This window comes from Rhagoletis zephyria, unplaced genomic scaffold, assembly GCF_001687245.7.
Source record: "Rhagoletis zephyria isolate East Lansing unplaced genomic scaffold, Rhagoletis_zephyria_1.1 Rzeph_scaffold_00007, whole genome shotgun sequence".
NCBI lineage: Eukaryota > Metazoa > Arthropoda > Insecta > Diptera > Tephritidae > Rhagoletis > Rhagoletis zephyria.
Window position 1 is genome coordinate 243,009 of NW_016157091.1, and position 21,287 is coordinate 264,295.

A 21,287-nucleotide genomic window follows, 5' to 3' on the forward strand; every position below is an offset into this window, starting at 1 on the left:
AACCTGATGAATCGAACGAAGACGTACCAAAGTGTTGCGGAAGATGACACCATGATAGAATCACCGAATCAAACCCAAAATGATCCAGATTATGTTCCTGAACAAAGTATTGATGAATCTGAAGAAGAAAGAAGAGTCACACGATCTAAAGCTAAGGTATCTGTACCATCTTTTCAATTTAATGCTTTTGCATTTCTTTCACAGCCATTAACAGTATCAGAAGCTATAAACGGTGAAAAAGCGAAAGAATGGGAAGATGCAATGAATGAAGAAATGGAATCACATAGATCAAATAACACCTGGTCGTTGATGAAACTACCAGATGGAAGAAAGCCTATAAAAGCAAAATGGGTCTTTAAAGTAAAACAAGATGAGGTCGGTAAAGCTGTAAAATATAAAGCACGACTTGTTGCAAAAGGCTGTGCACAAAAATACGGCATCGATTATGATGAAACATTCTCGCCGGTGGTTAGATACACATCAATAAGGTTTTTAGTGGCTTTAGCAGTAAAAAACGGCTATAAAATCCATCAAATGGATGTAGTGACTGCGTTTCTTCAAGGTGATCTTAAAGAAACAATATACATGGAACAACCAGAAGGTTACAATGATGGCACTAACAAGGTATGTAAGCTAAACAAAGCTGTTTACGGACTGAAACAAGCCGGAAGACAGTGGAACTTAAAGCTCGATTCAGCATTAAAAGAATTCGGGTTACAAAGGTGTAAAACTGATCCATGCATTTACTATGATAAAGAATTGAATCTGATAATTGCAATATACGTCGATGATTTCCTTATACTCTACAAAGGTAGTAATAACCTAGAAAAACTAATGCAGTACCTTAACAAAAAATTCAAAATGAAAGATTTGGGATCTGCTCAAAGTTGTCTTGGAATACGTATCACGCAGAGCAAAAATTGCGACGAAATTACACTAGATCAATCGTCATATATAAATGAAATTCTTGAACGTTTTGGTATGCAGGATTGTAAGCCAGTGGGCACACCATGTGAAGTAAGTCAAAAATTGACTGAAAAATGCATCACTGAGAAAAATGATCTGACGGGGAAAATACCATACCAAGAAGCTGTGGGCAGCCTTTTATATTTAACACAAGGAACTAGACCGGATATAGCATTTGCAGTAAATAATGTAAGCCGGTTTAACTTAAAACACTCAAATGAGCATTGGCAAGCTGTGAAAAGAATATTTCGATATTTAAAAGGCACAATTGATTTCAAACTAAGCTATCGAAAAACTGATGATGTCAACTTGGCAGCATTTAGTGACGCTGATTGGGCAGCAGAAATCGACGGCAGAAGATCGTGTTCCGGCTATGTATTAAAAATGTCCAATGCTGCTATAAGTTGGTGCAGCAAACGGCAACCAATAGTTGCTTTATCAAGCACAGAAGCAGAATACATCGCATTGTCTTCAACAGTACGAGAAATAATATGGATGAAAATGTTAGCCAAAGAAGTTGATAAAAACTTGGTTGAAACTACTAAAGTTTTTTGTGACAACCAAAGTACTATCAAATTAGGCTCGAGCGAAGCATACAGACCAAGGACGAAACACATTGATATCAGATATCACCATATACGTGAAAAAATCGATGAAGGTTCAATCAAATTGGAGTTTCTTGGCACTCAACAAATGGCAGCTGATTCGTTAACAAAAGCAGTCAGCAGAGAAAAAACAAAATTTTGCGCTGAACAAATGGGCTTAAGCTCATAATAAAATAAGACAATAATTAACATTTATAATAATTATTGTTTTACTCACAGTTATCCAATATTATACAACATGGGAGGCTGGTTTTCATCGGAGCAGCAGAAATCCAACAACAATGGAGAAGTACAGAACAATATCAATATTAGTGAACCTGTTCCAATACACAACCAAGAAATCTTGATTATGTTAGGGATTATTTGCATTCTAAAAATAATAGAATTTCTATACTTTTTATATCGATTACATTATCGTAAAGTTAAAAGACAGTATCAAACTCAAAAAGTATAATACACTGTAAAACAAAATCTTGCTAAAACCCAAAAAAAACTGTAGTATAAAATTAACTTCAAATTACATTAAAAAAACATCAAAAATATTGTAAAAAAATTTTTATTTTAAATATGAATAATAATTTTGTAAACAATAAGTGAGGGTGTTGAAAATACTTATGTATTTAAATATGTATTTGTATTTGTATATGTGCATATAAAATGCACTCATAAGCTTATTATACTTTATTTACCAGCTTCGCATAATTGTAATACTTATAAGCATATTCTTGATACATTAAACGGGCAGTCCACTCATAAACCTCAAACCGTCGTGTTCTTTATTCTCTCTCTACAACAACATCAAGGCGCACGCCACAAATCGGAGGAGAAGCTCGGCCAAACACTAACATATGGTGGTTGTTGCTGTGCTGTGAGAAATTTAACGCGCTCACCGTCTGATCCACAGTTACATGGAACATCATTGCTTAAAAACAACGCTACTAGCAAATCAGCGGTGCGCTCAATGGCTAACAATAAAACTCCCGACCTCTCTAAAGCAAAGGTCATAAACCAATGCAGTAATCTGCCTAACGCATCTAAATCTACTAAGAGCATTCAGCGCTCTTCGTCTTACCCGCCAAATGGTGCCAAATATCAGTGCCGACGTAACTGACGACGTTGCGTTCATAGACAGTGCTGATGCCACTACTACATATGCAAGTATTGCCGAAGCTGCTGCTGCTTATGCTCCCGATCCGGTAGTCCCACCAAAGAGAGTAAACGTTAATAACGTCAACAAACCAAAGGTAGATAAGCGTAAGTTGCGCTCAGTTATTGGTTCAAGCTCTAACTCTGAGCTTGACGTCGCCCCCGCTTAAAGTGGTTCCACTTGTCGTCATTCAAACCCTCAGTAACTGAAGAGAACATTATAAGTTATGTGGCAATGCACGCAAACATTGACGCATCTGGCCTTGTATGTGGAAAACTAGTTAAAAAGATGCTTCTTTAAACTCTCAAAAAAGTTAATTTTAAAATTGGCATTGCTGTCTCGCTGAGTGAACGACTCTTGAGCCCTGAATTGTGGCCATCTGGAGTGCGAATACGCCCGATTAAGTTTTTTATGATGAACACAAGGATGAATTGAACACAAAGGCATAGCTAAGCCATCAAAATGTTTTGAGTCACAAAAATGTCGGCCTACACAGTGAATCAGCGATCACCCACAGCTCTACTCCTGCTTTGTACTACCAAAACGTTGGTGGCTTACGTACAAAAACAGCACAACTGCAACTTACAGTGTCTCTTTGCGAATACGCCATTGTAGTATTCACCGAAACTTGGTTACAAGAAGGAATCTCTTCTGCTGAACTATTTAATAGCAATTATTGTGTATATCGCTATGACCGCTGCGCCTTAAAATCAGGGCACAAGAGGGGAGGTGGCGTACTCTTAGCGATAAATGTTGGTCTCTCTACTAAACATATAAAATTACTTATTAACGATGCTCTGGTTGAACAGCTGTGTGTAAAAATCTCCTTCGCTGATGATAAATCTTTATACATTATTGTATCTGATATACCACCAAACAGCCCAATTGAGCTGTATGTCAAGCATCTTAATAATGTTAGCTTTATAGTTAACTCGCTAAATATAAATGAATATTGTATTGTATTGGGTGACTTTAACCTAGGAAGCATTGTTTGGAATCATCATGATAAATTGTTATTACCAGCTAACGTCAGAACAGACTTGGAGTCGTATGTAACTGACTTCTTTCTTTCAAACTCTTTTCATCAAATCAACTGCATTAAAAATGATCTTAATCGAATTCTAGATTTGGTGTTCGTATCTGGTGAAATAAACGTATATCGTGAGGAGAACTGTGCACCACTTCTTAGTAATAGTATACACCATAAAGCCCTTTACATCAAAATAAAATCTTTTAATTTCGATAGGGAATCTATTTCGTATTGTGAAAAGTTAGACTTTAGTAAAGCCGATTTTGGTAAATTAAACGAAACATTAAGCAACTGTAGTTGGTATAATTTAAGGGCATTAAGTAATGCAGAAGATGCTTACAATTACATTCGCAATACATTTTCAATCAGTATCAACAAGTTTGTCCCTTTGAAAGTTTCCTCACTAAATAACAAACCACCATGGTTTAATAAAAAACTGTTGAATCTCAAAAACATCAAAAACAAAGCATTTAAGTTATTCAAAAGATCTAAGTTAGAGTCGGATCGTTTCAAATTTATACAAGCGAGAGACAGATTTGAACTTCTGCGTAAATTTCTCTATACGCATTACCTTCATATAACGGAAAATAATTTGAAAGCAAACCCGTCATCATTTTGGCATTATTTAAATGCAAAGCGCAAAACAAACTGCCTTCCATCAAGTCGAGAATTAAATAGCGAGCGCANTAATAGCAATTATTGTGTATATCGCTATGACCGCTGCGCCTTAAAATCAGGGCACAAGAGGGGAGGTGGCGTACTCTTAGCGATAAATGTTGGTCTCTCTACTAAACATATAAAATTACTTATTAACGATGCTCTGGTTGAACAGCTGTGTGTAAAAATCTCCTTCGCTGATGATAAATCTTTATACATTATTGTATCTGATATACCACCAAACAGCCCAATTGAGCTGTATGTCAAGCATCTTAATAATGTTAGCTTTATAGTTAACTCGCTAAATATAAATGAATATTGTATTGTATTGGGTGACTTTAACCTAGGAAGCATTGTTTGGAATCATCATGATAAATTGTTATTACCAGCTAACGTCAGAACAGACTTGGAGTCGTATGTAACTGACTTCTTTCTTTCAAACTCTTTTCATCAAATCAACTGCATTAAAAATGATCTTAATCGAATTCTAGATTTGGTGTTCGTATCTGGTGAAATAAACGTATATCGTGAGGAGAACTGTGCACCACTTCTTAGTAATAGTATACACCATAAAGCCCTTTACATCAAAATAAAATCTTTTAATTTCGATAGGGAATCTATTTCGTATTGTGAAAAGTTAGACTTTAGTAAAGCCGATTTTGGTAAATTAAACGAAACATTAAGCAACTGTAGTTGGTATAATTTAAGGGCATTAAGTAATGCAGAAGATGCTTACAATTACATTCGCAATACATTTTCAATCAGTATCAACAAGTTTGTCCCTTTGAAAGTTTCCTCACTAAATAACAAACCACCATGGTTTAATAAAAAACTGTTGAATCTCAAAAACATCAAAAACAAAGCATTTAAGTTATTCAAAAGATCTAAGTTAGAGTCGGATCGTTTCAAATTTATACAAGCGAGAGACAGATTTGAACTTCTGCGTAAATTTCTCTATAAGCATTACCTTCATATAACGGAAAATAATTTGAAAGCAAACCCGTCATCATTTTGGCATTATTTAAATGCAAAGCGCAAAACAAACGGCCTTCCATCAAGTCGAGAATTAAATAGCGAGCGCACAAATAACACGCTAGAAGCATGCAATCTATTTGCCAAGTTTTTTCAAAACGTTTACTGTGAGTTCAACCCTCGCATGTGCTCATCTCACCAGCAATTTACTGAAAGTATCTCTCTTGAAGACTTTCTTATATCTGAAGATGAATTAGTTTCTGCAATTGTGGATCTAAAGCCAAGTTGTAAATATGAGCGTGACGACCTTCCAGCAATATTCTTCAAACACTGTGCTTGTCACATCATTGAGCCTATTGCATTTTTGTTTAACCTTTGTCTCAAGAATGGAGTTTTTCTCGACCGCTGGAAAGTTTGTTCAATTTCTCCAATCTTTAAGTCCGGTGATCGCAGTGACGTGAAAAACTATAGAGCGATTGTCAAACAAAGTACATTCGCTAAATCGGTTGATAACATAATACAAAAGAAACTACTGAGCCACATAAGCAGTGAAATTGTAGACTGTCAACATGGTTTTATTCCAGGGAGGTCTACCTGCACCAACTTGACATTGATCTCAAAAAATATCACTGATGCACTTATGAGTAAAAAGCAGCTTGACGTTATTTATACTGACTTTTCAAAGGCCTTTGACAAGGTTGATCACTACATCCTCCTAAGAAAATTAAAACTCTTAGGCTTATCCGAAATTTTACTAAGATTCTTTAAAAGTTTTCTTATAAACCGTCCGTCCGTCGTTCCGTTCGTTTAAAGTACAAAACCGCATATCAAGAGAATGCAAAACCTCCTATGTGCGGTTGCCAAAATTTTTTTAAAAGTGCTTTTTCTCCTTGTTATTTTTACCTGCTTTATCAATAGTGTTTAGTGGTTAAAATTTTCAATGACTTACGAATTTCTTATGACGAAGGTGAATTATCCCCACAGTGTTTACTAGACTTCTCTAAAGCATTTAACTCCGTTGATCGTACATTTCTCTGTTCAAAGCTCATATACTACTTCGGATTTGGCAAAAATGCACTCCCCTCATGAAAAGTTATTTGTCAGGCAGAACCCAGCGTGTGAATATTGGCTTAGTATCCTCACCGCCAAAGTCTCTGATCTGTGGTATTCCCCAAGGACCCATTTGGGGTTCCTTGCTATTTAGCGCTTTCGTCAATGATATCTTCTTGATTTTCCGATATGTAAATGCTCATGCATATGCAGATGATCTCCGGATATACTTATCTGGTCCATTGCAGGCTGTAGTTAGAATTACTGCAAACCTAAATCAGGGCTTTTCTTCTGTTTAACCCTTTCACTACCGCCCTCTAGTGCGTAATACAAATGTATTTCTAAGCAGTAGTAGTTATTATAATGTCCAGTAGTAGTTATTAAGATGTCCATCTGACTGGACATGAGTAGTGAAGGTAGGCAAGTTAAAATGCACCAAATTTAACAAAATTTTGGAAAAGGATGAGAAATAATAGAAGTTTGTAATTAAATTCAGTATTTATTAGAGAGTAAATTACCAGAACTAACAGTTTATAAGTTCAATAATTTATTTGTAGTTAATTATTTTGTGTGATATTCATAAAAACAGTCAGAATTTCGGCGTATGCAGAGATGGGCGGTGCATTTTGAGCAGTAAAAGTAAGTTTTTTGCTTGCATCCCTCTTTCTTGTAGCGAACTGCATTATTTTGTAAAGAATCAAACATCGGTATGTGACCGATTTGATCATAACGCGTGTCAGTTGGCGGTCAGTTGAAGTACTTAAATCTTTTAGGAGCTTGTTGCTCATCTTCGCTTAAGGTGTTTGAGGTACGACCCCGTCGGGTTTCATTTTGAAATGTTGAAGACATTGTGGCAGAGTATTAGCCAATCCTTTTCTAAAGGCAAGTAAGTCCATTTGGTTTTTCTGAGGTATACTCGAACAAACTCGCCACTATGCCAAAGAAATGCATAATAACTCGTAGAGTCCACTTTTTAGATTTTATGAAAATACGGTAATACTGCAACATTTGATCAAGAAGATCTACGCCACCCATTCCATTATTATACAGCTCCACAACTCCAGGTCTATCAATCTCAATATACCGCTTTTCATTTTTCTCATATCGTTCTACTTTGTCTTTGATGCTAATTTCCACAAAGTTGGATGCTAAGTAAATTCCTTTGGTGTCGGACCATTTTGTGACACTAACTTTTCAATCACAGCTCACCACTTGTGCTGCACAACCGCGACCTTTCTTTCGCATTACAGCATCTGGGGAGAGAGGTGGGTTCCGATTGCAAATGCAAACGTTCTAAATGCAAATGTGTTCGTGGCGCATGAAAAAAATTACGTGTCATATTACTAATGAAAATTGGCAATGTTTATCTTTCTCCCAGAACATTGCTATCCGCGAAAACTTCAATATACCCATCACACAATGTAAAGCGAAGAATTTTCGAATTTCTCCTGGACTAGTTGGCTGAAAATTTGATTATTTCTGCACACTATTCAGATTAGTGAAAATGGAAACATCTTCAAAAAATTGGGGCGGTAAATATGTTTGAAAATATTCGTATTCACTTTTGACCGCTGTAGGCAACTGTATAGGCGGAACAAACAAAAAATCAGCAACTCGGTCATTACTGCGGAAATGACGCCATCGATTTTCTCAGTAATATTTGCCAAATCATAGTTTCCCTATTCTGCTTTTATTGGTGTACCAACTCTCTCCCCTGCTATTGAACGCAATACTCTGATGGAAAAATATGAATTTTGTGCAACATTTTCTTCGCTCTTTGTTCAGGACGGCGTTGGAAAAGTCGTAACGTGTACACGAACAGCTGGTGGAAGTTCAATTATTGGACTCAAATCACGTTCCTCCACATTTTCTTCAGTGCTGGTGTCGTAATTTTGAGCCACCTAATCTTTAATTCACTTCTTACTAGTGAATTCGACTGAACCGTCAGAAGGTCTAACATTTGGTTTTCAGTCAAGGCTTTGCGTCTATGCATGATTAATGAAATTAATGCTAAAAAACATCAAATTTAAAATAACCGCTCTTGCAAAGTCATTCCCACTGCATATTAGTAGTGAAAGGGTTAATAGTAAATTTGTACGGAAGGTATAACGCCCCGTTTCGAATAACGCAAATTTTTCTCCATGAGTATGGAATAAATTTTGTACACACATCTCGGTGCCCAGTTCCAGTCCTCTGCAATGAACACGTCGAGAGATATGCATCATAGAAAAATTAATTTGCATGGGAGTAGCCACCCCACCCTGTCCAATAACCCTAATTTTTCTCCACCAGTATGGGATTAGTTTCACATATAAACATATGTATTTCCATACCAGGCTTGAGTACTTTACCCCAAATATTTGAAGAGATATGCAATATGAAACCTTCAGTCAGTATGGGAGGTGCTACGATTCTTCCAAAAACGTCCATTTTTATTTGTGAGTGTGAGTTTGATTTCACATACATATCTCCATACCAAGTTCCAGTTTTCTCCCACAAATACTTCTAAAGATATATATGTATTATGAAAATTCCAATTTGTATAGGGGGCCTTGAGTTATCGGAATTACTTTCTGTATAAGCTAGTAAGTGTACCAGATTTCGTTGTGATGGGGAAACCGGTTAACTAAGTAGCCTATTTTTCAGGCCAGGTCATAAACCATCTGTGAGCAAAATTTCATTTTCAAACAGGCGGCAAATCTTAAAAAAATAGTATATTTTCCAATCTAGGTTATAAACTATCTGCATGCAAAATTTCATGCAAATCCGTTCAGAAGGTTCCGCGTATTAATTTAATTAAACTTTTTTAGCAGGTGGCAACCCTTAAAAAATAAGCCCATTTTCCAGTCTAGGTCATAAGATATCCGTGTGCGAAATTTCATGCATATCCTTCAGTCGTTTCCTCGTATTATTGCGAATTAATGGTTTCTTTTTATCCGTGACAGCATAGCTTAAGTTTTATCATCACTCGAGTAACATATCTTTATGATTGGCTTTATCATCGGTGGCCACAAACAGATATATGATACATTTCAGATTAACAGATAAGTAACGGTAGCAGTCCCTGGCCGAATTTGTTAATATTTGTCAAACTTTAAATTGTGACGGGTGTGACATATGACGGGCGTGACCAGCATAATCGTTTTTTTTTTTCGGAAATTATAGCATATAAATACTTAAAATCAATTCGCACATATCAGCCTGTGTCATAGCGTTACTTTCGTTAGCTTTTTTACACTGTCCAATAAGTATTTTCCTTCAAATATAACTATTTTGTGTAGTTTGTGACGGGCGTGACATTAAAATATTTAGTACTTGCCTAAAAAATTTAAAAATTACACTGTTACATTGCTGACGAATTGTTCTCTCCATTGGACCGTTTAAACAATGCAAAAAAGGCAATAGACTACGGAAATCAGTCTTGTGAATTTTGAAGAAAATTAACTATCATATGCGTTTGTAAATGGTACAACCTATAGTAAAAAAATATCTGATTTTGAGATAAATTTCTAATTTTTGGCTTTCAGTCTTTGAAAGCTAGATTTGTTTACTCTTACTTACTAGAAATAATACACTCAAATTCTTAAGTTGATTTTCATTTCATTTGGTATCGATTACCGTGGAATGAGCCCGTGGTTAATTCATCTCGGCACCGCGCCGTTGACTGCGTGCACCTCTGCTGAGTATCCTCAGAACCCTTGCACGGTTTTCCCAACGGAAAACCGGTTACATCGTGCAACAAAAAAATTTGTATTCAGACTTTTTAGAAAAATTCTAAGTCCACAGTTTTACAGCCCATGAAATTCCGATATATGTATGTATGTACATTTGTATCTATGCAAGTTGTAAGAACAAAAAATCTCGTTCATTTTTCATTTTTTTTCCTGACGGTGTCATGCCACACAAAGTATGTTCGAAATTTTGTTTGATGCTGTGAAAATTTGCTGGATTTTCTAAAAAGGTTGAAATGTGGATTTATTGGTGTTTGCCATAACTAGTTTACTTACATTAAACAAAAAAAAAATTAATGAACATAAAACCAACAAAAGAAAAAAATGTGGTGTATCTATTATTATGACCAGGGGTGTATGTTCTTTCCAAGATCTCTTCTTCGACTCGGATCTGTGCGGCAGGCAGCGCGATAATAGTTTGGCGTGGGAAGGCTGCAATTGCAACGGATGAAAACTTTCGCACTCGAGTCTCATTGTCAATCATTATATCCCAATATCCCAATTAGAAAATTTATTTTGAAAATCGTTTTTATAAAGTTTGTATAAAGTTTGAAACTGATTTTTACTTCCTTTGTTATAGAACGAACTAGATTTTTATTCAAAATTGACGAAGTAGATTTAACATGAACCAAATTGTGAACATCGTACAATCGAACACTGCTTGAGATTAGCTTGACTGTATATGCACATCAGAATAGAAACATATTTACATATTAATTAGACGAAAGCGCGAGGTGTATTGCAATCGGATTTGGGTCTTTTTTGTTAAAGAGATTGACTGTTCGGTGTTAAAAACCAGTTTACTATTCCAGTTATGTGAGGTTGCATAAATTATTTTCTAGATAGTAAAAACACTCATATTTCAAAATGACTTTTTTATAAAGCAATCGTCTTTCTGGCTGGCTTGTGTGAGTAAATCCAATTTTTAGCAAAAAATGCCAGTTACGCGGTTTTGCAGAACGCCGATAACCGGTTAACATTGCAGTCCAAATGTTTAAAACGTTTTTTCTCGAATTCAGGTTTTTCGACTTAGGCGGTTATTGCTTGTGACCATAGTTATGTAGGTAGTACATATGAATGTAAATGTTTAATGTAACAGATGGTCTTGCTCTTGAATTGTTTATTCCATACAATTTCTATGCCCGGTACTATCATGTAGGCTTTCCAATGTGCTGGTTTTTAGTTATGGTTAAACCACTGTGACGCTTTGAAGATTTTTTGCTTTAGCAGCGATACGAAACTTATGTATACATAGGTATATTATTAAAAACACAAAGTACTATTAAACCCAGTACTGCGATTTGGATGTTGTTATTTGATATGTGCATATATATATAAAATTAGGATGTGTTTATCCTCAAAAAACCATTTTATGAGCAAATAGAAAATTAATAAAAATCAACTAATAAAATACGTATTAAAATTAGACTCGGTCAGAATCGTTTAGGCTGTTACAGCGCTAATCAAGAAGAAGAATTGTTAAAATTAAATGGAGAATTAATCTAGGGAGTGACGGGATGCGACGGATATTTTTATTATAAAAGTGCAAACGAGTTAGTTATTGCATCTGACTTGGTGAAAGCGGTTATATAATGTGTCCAAAATCTCAGATCTATTCCGCGTGTTGCCGCAAGGAGCCTAATTGGGGGATGCCTCTTTAAAATTAACGAGAACGCCTTGTGCTTGTGTGCCCAATGCGAAAAACTAAAAAACAATACTCAATCTAGTGTACAGAAGTTTTGTAGGGCCTACGCTACCTCTAGAAAAAACCAATTCGTTAGTTCGACGGTGACTTAGAGATCATTTTTTGTTTACGCTTAATCGTTTAATAAATTGTTTATTATCATATTTACGTAATAATAATAACCCTCTAAATCCCGTTTCTAAAATACTTTTTCTGATAAATTTGGGCTTCCGATTTAAAAAAAAATCTTTGAGCTAGTAAAGTCATGAGTTTAGCTGTGCCATTAGAATATTTAATGAGGAACTCATCAAGAAATCACTACTCCAAACCTCAACGGGCCTTTATTTACCCAAAACTCATTTCAAATAAGCATACCTGTTAGAAGCAAAAGTTATTATTGCGTTAGAGAAAAAACAGAATGGATCTTTAATAATAAAGCATTTATTTTAACTTTTTTCATTGCAAATGTGCATAGCAAAGTGTAAGGAAAGTGACAAAAAAGCTTGAAAAGCTTCTGCAATATTTCGCCATACCCATTGGCTATTGTAAAAAAATCTTCTTTAATATAAAATCGGTTAAATTTGCCGCCAGTGCGATTTTTGTGCCTAGAGGCGGGCTTGGGCATTAGAGGAATAAGCGATCATTTGTTTATTTTTTAACTTTTGTTTGAGATGCAAAATATCCTCTTAAAGTTTTTCTGCGCTCTCGTCCTAGATTTCATAGATGATTTTTAATGGTTAAGAACAACAAAACAAAAATATTAATTATAGGTTTAACAATTATTGCATTATTGAAAAAAAATGTAAATTTGGAAAAGATTTAACAATAACAGGATATGCAACTAGAAAGAGAAATTTTTTTCGACTCGAGTAGTACCCTGGTGTATAACTTGGTGTAAATTTGTAAATTTTGGTACAATTAATCAGATTTTCACCAAAATTCGTAAATTCACACCAAGTTATACACCAGTGTGCTACTTGAGGAGAAAAAGTTCAAAATACTTTGTATATACCATGCTAACCACGAACCATCATAACTGATCCTCTGCATTCACAACCTTAAGACCTCTTCCCAACTAAACAAATTCTTTACTATGAACACAAGAAAAATACCTTCTGAGCAAACCCGGCCGCCAGTCGGGGTTTTGTGGGTTCAAGGTATATCTTAAAGGTTGACTGCATTTTTTTAGTTATGTCGAAAAATCATTTAAATAAAACATTTGAATAACTAGCAGACCCGGCGAACTTCGTCCAGCCCAAAATTAGATTTTTAATTTAAACATTTTGTCCAACAGTTTCTCCAACAAACCACATTTACGATTTGTACTGGCACATTCATCGGCGAAGCTAACCGAACGAAAGTGTTATGTCCATGAGAAGTTCCCTGGTGACTACGATGATCCGGATCTATAGTGAACGTGCCCTAGAAACTTTATCTTATAGTTGGTGGCAATTTCAAAGTGAATGCGTATCCTTGTTCAACAGAAATACAATATACATACATAGACTGAGATGAAATACCTTAAAAGCCAGTTTCGCGAAAGCAATTAAAGTGAAAAATAATTTTTTTATTTTTTTTTTATTTTAATTCAATTAAAAAATAAATTTTCATGAAACTGGATTTTAAGATATTTCGACAGGTGACTGCAATTTGCCCTTCACAACCCTGATTTCTTCGAATGAAGCTTTAACGCCATTGGGCCAACCGTAACACACGAGAGTTCGATATACTCAATAGTGCAACAGGTCGAATTACTCTGACATTTACGGCACCTTTTCTCACTTGTCGATTTTTAGTAACAACTCGACCTGAGCTCCACCTGGCAGCTCTTTTTTGCAATTGGACTGCCTTTACCGTTTCCAATCCAGGCGGCCATTAAATCAATGAACATGGTAATGCTGAGGTCGAAGGTTGCGCAGGAATGCCTCGCAGCTCTAAACGATATTAGCACCGTGTTCAAGGTCAGCCTCATATGGGTCCCGGGACACAGAGATATTGAAGGAAACTGCAGGGCCGATGAGCTAGCCAGGAAAGGTACGAATCTACCCCTATGTGAAAACAGGGGCACTATTGGGATACCCATGGCAACCTGGAAATTAGAACTTCGAAATAGCATGATCCAAGAGGCCAACAGGTCATGGCTAGAGGAGGGCACATGTAGAACAACCAGGCTGCTTTGGCCGCAAATAGAAAAGAAAAAGACGAAAGAGTTGTATTTTTTGTTGAGAGTTGTATTTTTACAATACTTTTAATAACATCACACTCAGACACTGTTGAGAACTCAAATGGGCTACCAGAATAAATTAGATGATCACAGGGGACAAAACGTTGTTGGTAGGAATCAGACAAAGGACTACTAATGAACGCCTTATTGAGTGTATCTGCGTCTATAGTGCATTCGATATCTTGTCTTCCACATACTTGTAAGCGTTTAAGGTTATGCCACAACACGTTAGGTGGCACGGAGGAATCAAGGTTCTTCGAATAATACCTACACTTCTCTTTTCTTATAGCCGATGAAGCTTTATTTCTTGCTATCTTAAACAGACTCCAGGTATTTTGGTTAGGATCCTTTTCCATTCAGATAATGCCCTTGATTGCAGCCCGTACATAGCCCGTAAACCAGGGTGACACGGAGTATGTGCTTTTAATATGTCGTACTGGGACATGTTTATTAAATAAGGGACACCAACAGTCACGTCAGCACACATTTTCTATATCGACAAGTAGTGAATCAGTGTCCACCCTTCGGTAGTCTCTATACGAAAAAGTACCAGTGGTCCTGGGGTGACCAAAATTAAGATCAAGCACCCAGAAAATTAGGTCGTGATCCGAAATAAATGATAGTTGATCAAACTTTAATATTGATAAATTGTCAGGAATGATAAAATAATGTAGTAGACTAGGGTTACACTTATTACCGTATCTAGTTGCTATATACATACACATTGACAACAGACATGACAAACGAGGCAACATTATATAACAAACGAACACTAAGGGTATATCATGGCGGATCATTTTATAATTTTTAATAGAGTAATGAATGAAATTGAAACCAGGAATAACAAGACAAAAATTTGTTGTATTAATTGTAACAAACATGTTTGCAGAAAACAATGCAAGTATATTTCACAATGTGTAGAATGTACCAACACCACTGTTGATGATGACGCATAAAAATTAAAAAAATAAATGCTTATAATATGCTTCAGTATAAACACAAATCTATACTAAAATATATTTGGAAAGCCGTTTTTTTCTGTTCGCAAAGCTCGAGATCGGCTGTACCGATTTTTTTGAAATTTCGGTTATAAGTTCTGGAAGGTGCCATGCCCTGTTTTACAATAGGTCCAATTTTTCTCCAGGAGTATGCGATCGATTTCATTTGCGCCAATACCAAGTTCCAGAACTCTACCATGAACATTTCCTGAGATATGGAGTATGAAACATTCGGTTTGTATGGAAGGTTCCACGCTCCTTTTATATATGGGGATTTTTGTTAGCCAATAACCATCCTTTGGACGTCTGCAGCAGGTGTCCGGAATTTCAAAAAAATCGGTTCAGCTGTTCTCAAGCTTTGCGATATAAATATGTAGATAATTGAGGTCTGATTATGCATACTTCGCATAACTTCGCACAACCATTTGTACTAGTTCAATAAAAATGTAACTTAAGAAAATGTAAAGCAAAATCTAAACTCAACAGATCGCTAAGTTTTTAAAAGTTCTGCTAATTTCTGGGTACTGTACGTAACACATACAAAATACATACAAAGTACATACGAAATTACAGTTTGAAGTTTATGCGAAGTTGTGCGAAGTATGCATAATAATAACAGTTACTGCTTTTAATATTGCGCTCACTTACGTAAAAAAAACATAGCAGCAGGGTTTTTTTACACATGTATGCACATAAATATGCATATACAAATGTAAGTGCTAACAGCAATGTTAGTTGTTTCTTGTGACAACATAAACGACTCTACATACATTATTGCCTACATTATTTCTCCATGAACTGTACATACATATTTGTTTTTTTTTTAACACAAGAATCAACATTAACGATAACATTAGGACGTATGTATAATAAATAATCCTAGCTTTGCGCTGTATTCCGTACAAACTAACAGCAGAGGTCGCTCTCAGCGCTGAGCAACGCTGTTATGTGGGCTTATATGTTAGATTGTATAGGATTTTTAAGGTCCTGCAATTCCCTTTTTTAAGAAGTATTTAAACTTTTTTTTTGCCTAAGACAATGAGAAGCCCATCCAGAACTTATAACCAAAATTTCAAAAAAATCGGTACAGCCGATCTCGAGCTTTGCGAACAGAAAAAAACGGCTTTCCAAATATATTTTAGTATAGATTTGTGTTTATACTGAAACATATTATAAGCATTTATTTTTTTAATTTTTATGCGTCATCATCAACAGTGGTGTTGGTACATTCTACACATTGTGAAATATACTTGCATTGTTTTCTGCAAACATGTTTGTTACAATGAATACAACAAATTTTTGTCTTGTTATTCCTGGTTTCAATTTCATTCATTACTCTATTAAAAATTATAAAATGATCCGCCATGATATACCCTTAGTGTTCGTTTGTTATATAATGTTGCCTCGTTTGTCATTTCTGTTGTCAATATGTATGTATATACCAACTAGATACGGTAATAAGTGTAACCCTAGTCTACTACATTATTTTATCATTCCTGACAATTTATCAATATTAAAGTTTGATCAACTATCATTTATTTCGGATCACGACCTAATTTTCTGGGTGCTTGATCTTAATTTTGGTCACCCCAGGACCACTGGTACATTTTCGTATAGAGACTACCGAAGGGTGGACACTGGTGCGGATCGGTCCCCATACAAAAAAAAAGTTTTTCCAGTCCACCCCTAGGATTAAAGANAAAAAATTTTTTTTTTTTTTGCCACGCCCTCCCGATGGGCTATTTACTTTTATTGACACTACGTCGCCATTTTAAGTCAGATTTTAATGAGCCGTACACCGTTGTTCATGGCTTGGAAGCCGCCACAATTCTTACCTTAAGCATTTTTTACTCCGAGTTCAAATTCTAGTAGTGACTGTCGGTATCTCGTTTCACATCATACCTAAATTCCAATTTTTTTTAGTCTGTCGAAAAGGCCTTTAAATTCTGTGAAACTTTTTTTGAAAAATGATTAAGGTAATAATTGTGGCGGCTTCCAAGCCATGAACAACGGTGTACGGCTCATTAAAATCGGACTTAAAATGGCGACGTAGTGTCAATAAAAGTAAATAGCCCATCGGGAGGGCGTGGCAAAAAAAAAAAAAATTTTTTTGCGATCGCCTTCAAAATATCTTTAATCCTAGGGGTGGACTGGAAAAACTTTTTTGTCCATCCACCCTAGTGGACACTGATTCACTACTTGTCGATATAGAAAATGTGTGCTGACGTGACTGTTGGTGTCCCTTATTGACCCTTTTTAATAAACATGTCCCAGTACGACATATTAAAAGCACATACTCCGTGTCACCCTGGTTTACGGGCTATGTCAAGGCAATCAAGGGCATTATCTGAATGGAAAAGGATCCTAACCAAAATACCTGGAGTCTGTTTAAGATAGCAAGAAATAAAGCTTCATCGGCTATAAGAAAAGAGAAGTGTAGGTATTATTCGAAGAACCTTGATTCCTCCCTGCCACCTAACATGTTGTGGCATAACCTGAAACGCTTACAAGTATGTGGAAGACAAGATATCGAATGCACTATAGACGCAGATACACTCAATAAGGCGTTCATTAGTAGTCCTTTGTCTGATTCCTACCAACAACGTTTTGTCCCCTGTGATCATCTAATTTATTCTGGTAGCCCATTAAAGTTCTCAACAGTGTCTGAGTGTGATGTTATTAAAGGTATTGTAAAAATAAAATCAAATGCCGCCGGTCAGGATGGTATACTGCTAAAATTTATTAAAATGGTACTACGATCTATTATCAGTACAATAACACACAAAATTAATCACTGTATAGCCACACCGTGTTTCCCTGATCAGTGGAAGGTGGCTTTAGTGCGCTCTACCGCCAAGAAGATGGGCGCCGAGACTCCATCGGACTTTCGCCCTATAAGTATTCTACCAACGTTGTCAAAAGTATTTGAGTATTTAATAGCGGAACAAATTGCCCGTCATGTGCAGGAGCAGAACCAGCTTTATCCGATTCAGTCTGAGTTTAGGATTGGCCACAGCTGTTCAACGGCTGCACTATGGGTAATTTTATCCTATTTTGTGGCCAAAAGTCAATTTCTTGACTTGCTTAAAATTAATTTTTTTTGTCTTATCTTACAGAGAATACTTCAGAGTAAAAAACTGTATACCCAGTTTTTCGATAAATTGACTCACCGTTTATTTGGTAGCCCTCAAACAGATAGTTTCGAAATTTTCTGTAAACGAAAAATGTGTAGCTTGATTTTGTGCCACTTTCAAATGCGTGTATCTCGTAATCTATTTGCTGCTTTTCAAAAGTGAAAAGTTGAAAGAAAGAGTGACGGTTAGCAAAATATTTACCAACTAAAACTTGTATTATAGTTTAAAGGTTGTGCCAAAGAAACGTCCGCATTTAAGTGACTTTAAAGTGAAATTGTATAATTAAAAAAAAAAGTTTATTTAGTGTTTTAATAAAATGTTTAAAAACGTTTAAAAAAATTCATCATAAATCGGTAGAATAGTCCCTGATCTCTTATTTCCCCATAATCTTATACTGCGATTTTGTGCGATATTAAAGAAATTATAATTTTTCTTAGCTAACTACTGGGTACAAAATCATGAGTTTTATGAAATAATTCACGGTGTTATAATTTAAAAGTTGAAAAAAACCTGGAAGATAACAACGAGAAAGTGTTAAACTTAAGGTCAGTGGCAGTGTGACTNTCTTATACTGCGATTTTGTGCGATATTAAAGAAATTATAATTTTTCTTAGCTAACTACTGGGTACAAAATCATGAGTTTTATGAAATAATTCACGGTGTTATAATTTAAAAGTTGAAAAAAACCTGGAAGATAACAACGAGAAAGTGTTAAACTTAAGGTCAGTGGCAGTGTGACTATTACGCTATTTTTTGGAGGTGTGACCATTACGGGTTAATTTTTGCGCGGCAAGGCCACTACTTCTAGCCCTACTACTGGGCCAAGTTTTAAATTGATATCTCAACTTTTAGAATTTTGGCCACAAAATAGGTTCAAATTTCCCATAGCGGGCTTTGTTAAAAATTCTTGATGCCGTTAGTTCTTTTTTTGACAAAGGTTACCTTACGTTACTATGTCTCCTTGACTTTTCCAAGGCCTTTGACACTGTCGACCACCATTTCCTTTATCTTAAGCTCAAGCATTATTTTGGATTCAGCGAATATTCTCTGAAACTTATGACGAGTTATATAAAGAACAGATCTCAACGAGTTACAGTAGGGAATCAATCCTCACAACCAATGAAACTAGTTTTTGGTGTACCATAGGGCTCAATTCTAGGACCTATATTATTTGCCTTATTTCTTAATGACATCTTTTCGGTGTGTAAATTTGTTAGTATGCATGCTTATGCAGACGATGTCCAGCTTTACTTGTCAAGTTCTTTCGAAAATGTTAATAATCTCTGTGATAAGATAAATCGGGATATTTTATCCATAATGTACTGGGCAGAAACCAACAGTCTTTGCCTTAACCCAAATAAAACGTATGTACTGCCTATCTCTAAAAGAAAGTTGGTTGTTAATAACATTCCATCCCTTTACGTAGGTGCCAAACCGATTGCTTTTGTAAGTAAAATTACTAACCTAGGCTTTGTAATCAACTCGAGTTTAACATGTGTTGATCATATAAATATGGCAATAGGTAAGGTGTATTGCGCGCTACGCAGTTTAAGACATTCGTCCTCGTTTACCCCGGTTAACGCCAGACGTAAGCTTGCCATCCAATTACTGATACCTAATTTGACGTACTCTGCACTCATTAACAATAGACTAGACTCACAGTCTGCCCATAAGGTTGAGGTTGTCATTAATAATATCACTCGGTATGTGCATGGCCTGCGTAAATTTTACCGCATATCCCAGTGGAGATCTGTTGGGCTATTAAATTTTGGACTACATTGAAGCCAGAAGCTGTATCTTTCTTTATCGGCTTATGCTAACTAGAACGCCTTCATATCTTTATGAGAAGCTGAAATTTACAAAATCGTCCCCAGCTTTAACTCTGTAGCCTCGACTAGATTGTTTTTTGTGAACACTATACGTACATGGAACTCGATTCCTACCGCCATAAGGAGTACTATAAACAAAAGCAACTATAGAACTATTTTTTATAATTATATTTCTCAAATTATCTAAACTGACCATTTTATTTTATTTTATTTTATTTTAAATTGTAACTATTTGACGTAGCCTTAAGTACATATTAGGGCATTCAATCTCGAAGCATTTTAACAATCCCGGGATTTCGGGATCCCACAATTCTAATCCCGGGATCCCGGGATTTTTCGGGATTTCGACTTCACAAATTTTTGCACTTTACAGTAGGTTCGCCTTTTTTCAAAGCATACAGATTCATTGTCACCATATTTAGTCTTGGGGGAGCTAGTGCCCCTTAGTAAAAGAGTACGTTATTTGATGTATAAATATTTTTATTCTTAAATATCTATATTACTTGTTCAAAAAAATTTACTCATATTTGCAGAAATCCTTTTTCAAAAAAGGCCAACAAAGTAAAATGAAGAACGCCTCTGCCACATTGTAAAAGCTTGTTGTGTATTCAGTTGCTACCAGATTTTTCGTTATCATACAGTTTTTGCACAAAATATTTGAACTAGTACAGTTATTCAGGCAGGTCCCGAAATTCACTTGCAAGTGCAAATGGCTCAAGTTCACTTTGAATCCAAATTATGGTGTTCTGAATTTCTCTTGTTTCATGTCAAATGAAGTCTTTTGTTCGTTTTCAACATCTATTTCTTTCTGGAAATGAATCAGTAATAATATCGGGATCCCGGAGAAGTAATCCCGGGATTTCGGGACACGGAAAAGTGTCTGGAATCCCGGAATACCGGGATTCTGAATCCCGGGATTGTATGGCCTAGTACATACATATGTAAGCCTGCATTTCTAATATCATCATAGTAACTTTTTTGTAAATGTTTTAACAACCTGAGTTCCACTCTATCTGTTGTACTAAAAAAGATTCAAAGTCTTACTGTACTAATTTCCTTGTTCAATAAATGAAATGAAAAATGAAATGAAATTTCTGTTGCAAAACCAAGTTGAGGGGAAAACCCTGACGAAATGCGTGGGTTTGAAGATTGCGCAAATTGATGTGAAAATTTCAATTTCATGCATGCATGTATGTAAAAATGTAGTTTAGATTTAAAAAAATCGGATAAAGTTTTTCTTTCGCCATTAGGTTATGCAGA

At 35.7% G+C, this 21,287-nt stretch overlaps 1 protein-coding gene across 13 annotated transcripts in view; it reads left to right on the top strand.

Moving 5' to 3' along the window:
- Positions 1-21,287, top strand: part of shot (dystonin-like protein short stop) — an 852,754-nt gene that overhangs the window by 222,968 nt on the left and 608,499 nt on the right. The gene's annotated exons all lie outside the window — the stretch shown is intronic.